Source organism: Octopus bimaculoides, chromosome 1 (assembly GCF_001194135.2).
Source record: "Octopus bimaculoides isolate UCB-OBI-ISO-001 chromosome 1, ASM119413v2, whole genome shotgun sequence".
NCBI lineage: Eukaryota > Metazoa > Mollusca > Cephalopoda > Octopoda > Octopodidae > Octopus > Octopus bimaculoides.
The window spans coordinates 77149333-77160771 of record NC_068981.1 but is presented as its reverse complement, the minus strand read 5'-3'; positions in this window follow the sequence as shown (position 1 = coordinate 77160771).

Below are 11439 nucleotides of genomic sequence, written 5' to 3'. Positions count from 1 at the left end.
ACATAAATGAAACGAAAAACAAGCTAAGGCAAATTGCTCAGGTAGCCCAGTGGCATGGCATATATTTGAACTGCAAAAGCAAATACGAGTATATTAAATAAGGTTCAACATAAATTTTGATTTATTGAAATAATTACCGAAGTAGAACAATGAGTTGATAGCAACTGGGACCACCTCCAAATAAAATGTGTATGTAATGTGAAGAATCAGGCTTCTCAACGACATGCTTCCGGATTTAGTCCCACTGCGTGGCATCTTAGGCAAGTGTCTTTTACTATAGCCTCAGGCCGACCAAAGTCTTGTGAGTGAACTTAGTAGACGGAAATTGTCGTGTGTATGTGTGTGTGTGTGTGTGTGTATGTGTTTGTGTTTCTGTGTGTGTGTGAGGGTGTATGTGTGTGCTTGTGTGTGTGTTTGTTTTCTCTGTTTATTTCCCAACACGGCTTGACAACCGGTGTTAGTCTGTTTAGCCCTCGTAGAGACTGTTAAAGTAAGTGCCACGCATTTTTTAAAAAAGTACTGGGGTAGATACATCCGACTGAAATTTCAAGGCGGTGCCACAGCATAGCCGCACTCAAATGGCTGAAACAAATAAAAAAATAGAACATAAAAGATATATTCTTCAAAATTCATATATTATTAAGGAAAAAGCATTCTGATTATCGGGAGACCAGAGGACAGCAGAGAATATATACTTCTGTCTTAATAAACTTCTTCAGCACTCACGTTCGTTCACACAAACACATTCAAAGACGCATCACACTAAAATACGCCACACACACATATCAGTGTTTATCTTTGCGGAGATGGCTGCCAAGCTTTCTGTGTGTAATTTGTTTATTAAAATCTTCAAGAAAAGAATGCATTTAAAAGATGAAGACGAAAGCAATGATAATGGTGTTTGTTGTGGCGTTGATGGTAGTGGGGATGTTGGTGCTGGTGGGTTCTGGTGCTGGGGATGATGATTCTAGGGATGATGGCGGTGGTGGCGGAGGTGACGATGGTGCTGATGATCATAAGAATAAACCATGATTGATGGTGTTGAATCAGTGAGGCACAAGTTGCGTTCATCTGTTGAGAAATATGTTAGTGATGATGTGTGTGATGGCCGCAATCGTAGCGATAAGGAAGAAACCAGCAGCTGGTGGACGATAACAAAAAAACAACTCACTTTAATTATTTTTGTTGATTAACTTTCACGGTGATATCAGAGGTTTCGACGGACACAAAATATAAAAAAAAACAATCATGCACAGGAGGTTAGTGGTTCGAAGGAAAATGAAGGATTATAAGGCGAAAGAAAAAGAGGAAGAGGAAGAGTGAGACATAGTAACAGAGATTAGGAAGTGAAATCGAGAGAGAGAGAGAGAGAGAGAGAGAGAGAGAGAGAGAGAGAGAGAAAGAAAGAAAGAAAGAAAGAAAGGGTTAGTGAGAATGTATAAAAAGTAAGAAAAAGCTAAGAAGAGTAACTTCATAGAGAGAACACATTAAGTAACTACGAATATGATTACATGCAAAACAAAGAAAAGGAGGAGTGAGAGTGAGAGTGAGAGATTGAATGCAAGCCTGAGATACAGGCAGGACTACAGAGAGACAGTGGTAGGGAGTATTAGAGAGACAGTTAAACCTGCAAACGATACAATTACTAGATAAAATCCGTGGGTATCAAAAATGCCAACAATTCTTCGAAAAGAAACGATTGTGCCAAGATCAAAAACGAAGTCAATGCAGCACTCCAGTTAAAACAAAAGACATAGCACAGTCATACACCAGAAAAGCGTATCAGGAAATCAAAAAGCAACCATATACAGGGAGAGGCTAATACACAGAGATAGGGAAATGAAAGCTAATTGACGAGGTATTGCAGTAAGAAAAGTATCAAGGTATAGACGTGCATCCGAAGTGACATACCAGTCCCAAAAGATGACAAGACATCTGTAAAAGAAATAAAGAAACTACCAAAATACAAAGATCTGGAAACAGAAATAACCTGAATGTGGTACTTGAAATCAGAAACACTTATAATAATAAGTGCTTAAAGTGTGAGAGAGAGAAAAAAGAAGCAAAATGCAGATAAATACATAGCGCAAACCCCAGGGTTTACGTCTATAGGAAAAAAATATTCTGCCTGAGCAATAGAAGTATCTGATAAGGTATAGCGGTATGTCAGCACCCATTGACTTTATCTGTACTGCCTCTATCTGTTTTGTAATTTTGCGTTTTTGCTTTTGTTTATAGTAATATGCATGCCCAACCTTTTGTCTTTTAAGATGATAGTATTCATGGTGTCGTTCTCGCATAAGCATTGCCTCGTGCCGTTTTGGTAGAGCTTTCTTACTGCTACGGAAATTCATGGTCATGATGCCGCTGCTTCCAGTCCTGTAGATTTCTGTTGTCGCCGTTTTGTGTTAGGGGCATTCACTGTAGAGAAAGATTATGGCATTTTTGCAACACATTTGCAACACATTTGTAGAATTTTGCCTACAATGCTCTTCACCGTAACGTCACATTACAACCCACACTTGAAGCAAGCGAAGCTGGAGATCCTTGCTAGGTTTTCAGATCCTTGCTAAGTTGTAGTACTCAGGCAATTTTTTTTTCCATCACTTTACTTTGAACGTTGATTTGGTAGTGAGTTGCTTCGTCATACTTCTCCAGCATCATTTCATGCAGCGTGATCCTAGATATCCACTACTGCATCTACGGGGGTTAGAAATTCAGTTTGTCCGATTCCCATCTTATTCGATCACTTTTTACTGTTTTATTGAGCCGTTACGCTTTCGTTTCCTTCCGTGACATACAGTATACCATAATACTTGGTGGCATTTTCTGGCTCTGCGGAGATGGGAATATGATACGTTTGAATATTCTACGAGATGCATCATAAAGCATTTGACCGTCTCCTCCTTCAATAATTATTTTCCGGAAGTGATATTAGTTCTTTCATTATATAATCGTAGCCATCGGTTTTAGATTGCTTCGGTAATTAGTTTAGATGCTCAGATAATCCTTTTCGAGGATAGGATTTGTAGCCAAAGCTATTTTTCATGCTGTCAGTGCCTGTATATTTTTACCGTAGTCGTGTAGATATTGTTGTTACTATTGTTGGTATTTTCTTCTTTTGAGAGTGTTAAATTTCTGTGGCTAATCTCTTACTGTCAACGTCGTCGCACTGGCTTCAAGATAGCTGGAACAGGTGTTGTTGGTGACGGTAGTGGTAGCTGTAATGCCATCGCTGCCATCAAAGGATGTTAAAATTATAGGGTGAAAATAGCATACTTGTCTTTTTTTCCGTTAGAAGAGACTGACGTTTTCCTCGACCTTTCTTTTTTCCTTCTTGCACGACCCTCTTTTTCGTTTGTGTAAACAAATGACGCCACGTTGAATGGAATATTTTGTTTTAAAAGAATAGATTTTTGAAATAATACTTTTCGAAGATGAGAAGAGACTCCTTGATATACATACTGTGCCAAAAAAACTAGAGAACCAAAGCAACATCTGCTGCCAGAAGGCAGAGCACAACTGGAGAAAAATGTTTAAATAAATAATGTTGTTGACAGTTATATTAATTCAGCAGAACGATTAAAATTCATGACTCCTTCTCCAGTTAATAATAGTAATAATAATAATAATGATGATGATGATGATGATCAAGATGATGATTATCATGATCATGATAATAATAATAATAATAATAATAATAATAATAATAATAATAATAATAATAATAATAATAATAATAAAAGATGGGCTACAGCAAATATTCTGCTCAGTACCACAGATTGCTTGTCAGTTGCTCGACCGTAACCAGTTGAGCATGTCCCTCAATGGCTGACGATATGTGTATCTCTTATCACGAGCAGAAGTAGTGGGGGAGCGTCATAGCCATGTGTTGAGAGGAATTCTTTGGGGTTTGGATAATTCACCTTTGGAAACATGGGTGTTTTGTTCATCATCCATAAACAACCCTTATTTAGGGAACCTTTGAGCGGGATCGGCTACTCGACCTAATACTGATAAATGGTATGTACATGAACCCAGTAAAGTACTAGAAAGTAAGAAATATAAGATGCTGTGGGACTTTAACATTTAGACTTCTAGTTTCTATTTCTAGTTTCTATTTAGTAGACTTCTAGTTTCTATTTAATAGTAGCAGTAGATAAAGAGAATAGGAAGTGTCAGATAATTGACTATACAGCCTCAAATGATGAAAAACAGATGGAAATAGCATAAAACCCAGGTTAATACAGTTCCAGGAAACAGTGTTATTAGGATACTTAGGAGGGTTCTTGGCATCTAAGATTACTTGTAGCCCCATGTTAGGATTTTTTTCCTTTCCAACAGTCTAATCTGTTGTGTGTATATGGAAATAATAACAATGATAATCATAATTATAACAAGCGTATATAACTTCTCTATATTCTTCTCGGGTCCATTTTATCCTCTTACATTTTTCTTTCTGTGGTGGCTGTGGTGGTGAACTTGGAAGGCTCTAGTTGGGGTAGTTTCCGTTCAAGTGACTTCAGAGAAGTGTCTGTGCCAGTGGGATGACTTTTCGACTCCAGCCCGTCTCTCTCCTGAGGGACGCGCTTGGCTTGCAGATTAATCATAGGACAAGAGATTTGGTGTTGTGGTGTAGTTTTCCTTTCTGTTTTCTAACACACTTTTGTGCTACATTAAACTTATCGGTACTGAACCCTGTGTGACAGACGGTTATTATCTCTGCCACAACAGTCAACTCCGTCACTATTACTATTACAATTACTTCTACCTTACCATTACAACACCAGTGTCCATCATTAGTTAGCGCCAATACGGCTGTGGTCTTTATCATTGTGACCAATCTTTGTAGCCGTTATCATCGTTGTTATGAGTCGCTATAGAATTTAGTTAAGTCTGCATCCTATTATATGTTTAGTTTCGACCTTTGCCTTTTACTTAAGATAATCATAACTACGTGAGAGCAGGGGATAATAGGAGGAAGAGAAGCAGCTTGGTGAACACAGGCAAATACCACCGGTCTGTAAAGAGATTCAGCAGATGGTGACAAGACCGATAATGGGGCTTCGCATTCCTGTGCAACCAAAAGGCAAAAGGAGCGGACACTCTCTGCAGCAGATGTCAAATATGTGTTTAATATCGCAGTGATCAATGGGCGCGGTGACCTTGGAAAGAACCAGCTCACCTTGTTCAGTTTTAATTACTAATAGAAAAAAAAATGAGTGGAGGCCCAATCACCCAGTGGTTAGGGCAGCGGTCTAGTGGTCATAGGATCGCGGTTTCGATTCCCAGACCGGGCGTTGTTGGTGTTTATTGAGCGAAAACACCTAAAGCTCCACGAGGCTCCGGAAGGGAATGGTGGCGAACCCTGCTGTACTCTTCCACCACAACTTTCTCTCACTTTTACTTCCTGTTTCTGTTGTGCCTGTAATTCAAAGGGTCAGCCTTGTCACACTGTGTCACGCTGAATATCCCCGAGAACTGCGTTAAGGGTGCACGTGTCTGTGGAATGCTCAGTCACTTGCATGTTAATTTCACGAGCAGGCTGTTCTGTTGATCGGATCAACTGAAACCTTCGACGTCGTAAGCGACGGAGTGCCAACAACAACAGAAAAAAAAAATGATACACACACGTTTATATATGCTCACACTGATATTTACACTGTTTAATTTTCTTTTCTTTTTAAAAGTTTTGCAATAGTTTAAAACTTTTGTAATTGTACAGTTGGTAAATATTGACAGTTGCTTATCTCCTGCATGTTTATCAGTTCTGGAAAGTGTTTGGAGAAGCTAAAAATTTTCCTGGATATGAGAGAGGGGTGTCTGCGTGTTCGAGACGCTAGGAGAAATTAAAGGATTATGTACTTACAGTGAGTAACTTATTTTGAAATCGCTAAAGTAAGATCGCTGGAGGCGTTTAATAGTGTTCTTGCAATAAAAGGAATGTTTACATGTTCGAATAATCAGGGAGAAAGGAAAGGTTAGATATTCACAGAAAATTGTATATATTAAAATTTTATAGTTTTTAAATGTGATCGTCTGTGTGTCCAGTCAGAGAATACAGTAGATAGACAAGTTTTTAAACTTATTTTCAAGGAAAGTTTAAGTACTGCCGGAGAATTGTAGATATTCCAGTTTTTAAACGGTAGTTATTTCTGTTGGGGTATATTAGCGTTTCTGTGTCTTCGGCTGCTAACTGGTCAGAACAGCGAAGAACACGTGCAGCCACATAAGATCAGAAATTATTGACCCGGGGTTATCAAGCCAATGTGATGAAAAATGGAGCAGACCTAAAATGCCGATACTGCAACGATGAGATTGCAACAGTGAACCACCTAATATCTGAGTGTAAGGTTTTAGCACCAGTTAAGTATAAATCTTTTCTACTCTAGGCACAAGGCCCGAGATTTCTGGGGAGGGGCCAGTCGATTAGATCGACCCTAGTACACAACTGGTACTTAATTTATTGACCCTAAAAGATGAAAGGCAAAGTTGACCTCGGCGCAATTTGAACTCAGAACGTAAAAGCAGACGAAATACCGCTAACCATTTCGGCCGGTGTGCTAATGTTTCTGCCAGCTCGCCACCTTTCAGTTGAGTATAAATCAAGACATGACAATGTTGGCCAACAACTACACAGGATAATATGTCGACATTATAAGATCAAAACTGCTGACAGATGATACAGTCACCACCTTGAGGCTGTAACTTAAAGAGAAAATGTAACGATTCTTTGAGATTTTCCAGTATATCCAAACCGGAGCATCAAAGCTAATAAGCCAGATATTGCTGTGAAAGACCAAAACAAGAACATTTATTTATTGATTGACATGAGTATATCTTGTGGTCATAATATCTCGGCAAAAGAATCTGATAAGCTCAGAAAATATGAAGATTTTCTGATTGAAATGTGGCATCTCGAGACGGTTACAATGCCAGCCATTGTAAAGAAATTTGGAATAATCAAAAAAGAGCAGAAAATTATTTGACGATGATCCCTGACTTATCATCCATGCAAGAAGTGCAAAAGATTGTTTTAGCAGGTACGTCACAAGTATTGAGAAGAGCATTGTTGCTGTGAATTTTCTTTCCTTTTCCTTTTGATTTTTCCCTTTTTTGTTTTGATTTTTTCCCCTTTTTTTTGTTTTTTCCCTTTTCTCTCTGTCTTTCTCCTTTTTTTTTTTTTTTACCTTCCCATGATTTTGTAAACAACAAATGATGCAATTGTAAGTTGCTTGAAATTTTCAGATGTCGAAAAATAATAGTGGTGATGACTATGGTGCCGAACCTTACTTTACCACAGTTTATGAGAGAGGAGTTTCCGAAGAGACTCTGGTTGTAATAGCGAAAATGGAGCTGGACGTTTAAGGGAAGGCCTCCCGCTCGGCAGTGGTTCAGTAAAGATGCAGACTGACCACAGCTGTTATCCTAATACAGCATCAGCAGATAACAGAGCAGGAGATGGAAGTGGATCAACGAAGAAAACAAGATTGTGATGCAGTGCTACTTAGAAAGTGAATCCAAAAGAAGGGGCTATAGAAAACGGATGCTAACACTTTGGGTAGAGAAGGGTATGTTTAAGATGAGTGAGCAAAAATTAGCAGATCAAGCTAATGCCATTAGGAGAAAAAATTGGACGATAGAATTGAAAGTAGCAGAGCTCGTAAGAGAACTGGAAAAGAAAGACCAGGCAGTTGGAAAGACTAACAACATCATAAGAGATACGACTCAAACCAAAGAAGAACCTGAAGGTAAAAATAATAATGGCGCTACTAGTAAAGAAGGGACAACTAGCACCAATGATCTAAGTGATTTATGTGAGGAAGATCAGAAGATTTCAGATGAGCTGCAAGAAGTAATGAGTAAAGAAGTAAGAAAAAGATTGTCAATATTATTGATCTATGCAGGAGGGATAGTGGTCACCAGAAGATTAAATATCTCATACGAAAGAGTAAAAAAGAGCAAATGTGGAAAAGAAGATTACAAAATAAAGTGAAGACTTCTGACTAGGATAGAAGCCTGAAAACTGAACAAGTTAGGAGACCTCTGACAACAGGCTGCTATCTGTTCTCAAAGAATCAACCAGAGCAAACAAGACCAAGTGCTCTGATAGGTAAAACAACAACAACAACAACAACAGCAACAACAACAACAATAATAATAATAATAATAATAATAATAATAATAATAATAATAATAATAATAATAATTCGTTCTACTAAAGGCACAATGCCTGCAATTTTGGGGGAGGGGTGTAGTCGATTACATTGAACCCGATTGACGAAAGGCAAAGTTGGCCTCGGTGACACTTGAACTCACAACGTAAAGTCGAAAGAAGTGCCTCTAATCATTTGTCCGGCGTACTAGCGATTCTCGTAGCTTGTTGTTTGAATAATAATTATAATGATAATAATAATAATTATGATTGTAGTAATAATTTTGGCACAAATCCAGCAATTTAGGGGAGGGTTAAGTCGATTACATCGACCCCAGTTTTCAACTGGTACTTATTCAATTGACCTCGAAATGAGGAAAGGCGATGGGGACCTCGGCGGAATTTGGGCTGAAAATGTAAAGATGGACGAAGTGCTGCTAAGAATTTTGTCCGGCTTGGTACCGATTGTACCAGCTTGGGCCATTTCTAACGCACCTTAAAAAGCATTGGCAGATTACTTCATAACGGCAAAGATATCCACAGGTGACTTATAAGGATAGACATAGGGAAGTTCTTATAAATAGCATAAGTTCTGTAAATATCTTACACTCTTCTCAAGTATTGTTTGTTAATCTTGAAGATTTTATTGCATGTTTACCATATCTAAATTGTATTTGATGTACTATCCTGAATGACAAAGGTAACCATAATAGCGTTCATAGGTTGTGAATTAAGAAATTATCTAAAGCAAGAAATAGATCAAATATCAGAATATGTAACAGAATTCAGATCCTAGTACTTAATTTACGTAGATATAGAAAACCGCGTCGCCGAGAAGCTAATATTATTTTTCATGTGTATGTTCTTTACATTGATGGCTTTATCAAAACATGTAAATAAGAAACACTTTCGTACTAGGTCAATGTGTGTCTTCTAAGGTTATTCGATAGATTTATAAAAGATCCGATGTCTAGTAAAATATTGACAAAATCTTTGTTATTCGCAGTTAGTTTGTTTAAGGAATGTGGGAGCATCTCATCTCAACAACTTGTATTACTTTCCGATGAATTGCACTGAAACTCTGTATCACAGATGTAAACATTTGAAATGATAACAGAAGAAATTACTTTACATGTGATTCAGTTTCTATAGAAATTCTGTATGAGCATCGATTTCCTTCAACACTTATATGCGAAAGCTCAGTAAACAAACTGAGAATCGCCTCAGAAAAGACCTCTGCCAAAGTATAACTTTTGACACATGGGATTATGCTTTTGAGCTAAATATCATCGCTTGGTTTCTCTATTAACTTTCTCGACAAATGAAAATACAGTCAAATACTAAAAGCTATAGAATCATAATTGTATATTTTTAGCATCACGATAGGTAAAAAAAGAAAAAAAAAGGAAAGAACATTGGAGAGAACCACTATTTCAACTCTCGACCAGCGTGAAATAACAGTAATTTCTATCTCCACCAGATCACGTACTCCTCTCTTAAAAAGGACACATTTGATAAGAAATACTACGAAATAGTAAATAGTATCTTCGGCAGAAAGACGAGATAGTCTTGGCTGGATCGACTTTGATCACAAAGTTGTTGGATGAAGGTTAATTTGGGACTAAGCAACAACAAAAGTACAAATTACATCATGCAATGACTAGCAACAGACCAAGAGTTTTAAATTTGAGTATACAACTATGATTGACTATAAATACAGCTGTAAAGTTTATTAGGAAGCGTACATAATAGCAACTGCAAACAAATTACTGATTTAAGAATAAGCACATTGACAAATCTTCCATAGCACTCTTAGCGGTCGTGCAGACAGTTTGAAGGGCACGTATATTACATTTGCAAATGCCTATTATTTGTTATTGTCTGCAAGCTGTTGATTGCTAATCTTTGATGTTAGAACAAGTTTTGTTTTGGTAACATGTATTATGTTGAATACAATAATATTATGGTGAGTTAAAATGCACGTAGTACCCTTCAGCTTCTTTTATAAGCTGTCGAGTTTTGAAGCATTTGTTGTTCAACCTGGCTGCTTCTTGCCCAGAGGAGACATCCGTTAAGTTCAAAAATGCATAAATATGACATAATTTTACTCGTTCATGGAAAATGTCGGCTGTAAACTCTAAGCAAATTCAAGAAATCTGGGAGCCAGTCACTGCTTAAGCAAATATGCCAAGCTTTTAGCCGAGAATTATAAATTCCATGTTGTCATGCAGAATATGAGCCGAATAAAGGTTGAAGTAGTGAATTAGTGGTGGTAAGTTTAGTACAAATACAATAGTTAGGTTAATATCACTGCAACTAGCTTCTATTCGGCAATAAGCCAAGCCAAACCAAACCAAGCTAATATTGCAAAAGCAATATGGAAACATAAAGACAGACAGGTTGGTACCTAAATAAGGAAAACAGCTAAACGCTGTACATATTTCCATAGAAACGCAACTCTCGGGTTAAAATCATCTCCAGTTGCTGAATCTCTGGAAACTTAACTGTCGCCTCCTACTATTATAAACAAAAGCAGGATATATTTTCGCACTCATGTACGAGAATAACATTTTCACGTGTGTGAGTGGAATACGAGAAGATAAGAGCTAGACAGAAATAAATCAACTATAAAAACATGGAAATGAATGAATAAAATAACGACAGAAAGGAATAAAGATTTAGAGAGAGAAACAAAAAGAAACTGACAGCGAAAAATAGGCGAAGGTGAAGAGATAAATAGGGAGAGCAAAAGAGTGAGACAGAGAGAGAAACGGAGGTGATAAAGAGAGAAGTGAAAGATTCAGAGACAGACAGACAAGAAAAAGGTGGAGAAATGTGAAAAATATAAATTTGTGTAATACAAGCATAACATTTAGAAAATTTGTGGCGATATATTACGTCTCGTGGCATTTAGCTACCTGGACAATAAAAAGATATAATTCTATGAAATAAAGGAAAATGAGTGTATACTGATGTGGATAGTTCATATACAGAAACACGCGCACGCATACACATTCACATATAGGTATACGTGCATATTTTATACACACACACACACACACACACGCGCATATATGTTTGTATGAGTGCATGTATTTATGTGTGTGTGTGTGTGTGTGTGTGTGTTTGTGTAGGTGTATATTTCTGTCTATCTCATACAAACATATATGCGTGTGTGTGTGTGTGTGTGTGTGTGTGTATAAAGTATGCACGTATACCTATATGTGAGTGTGTATGCGTGCGCGTGTTTCTGTATATGAACTATCCACATCAGTATACACCCG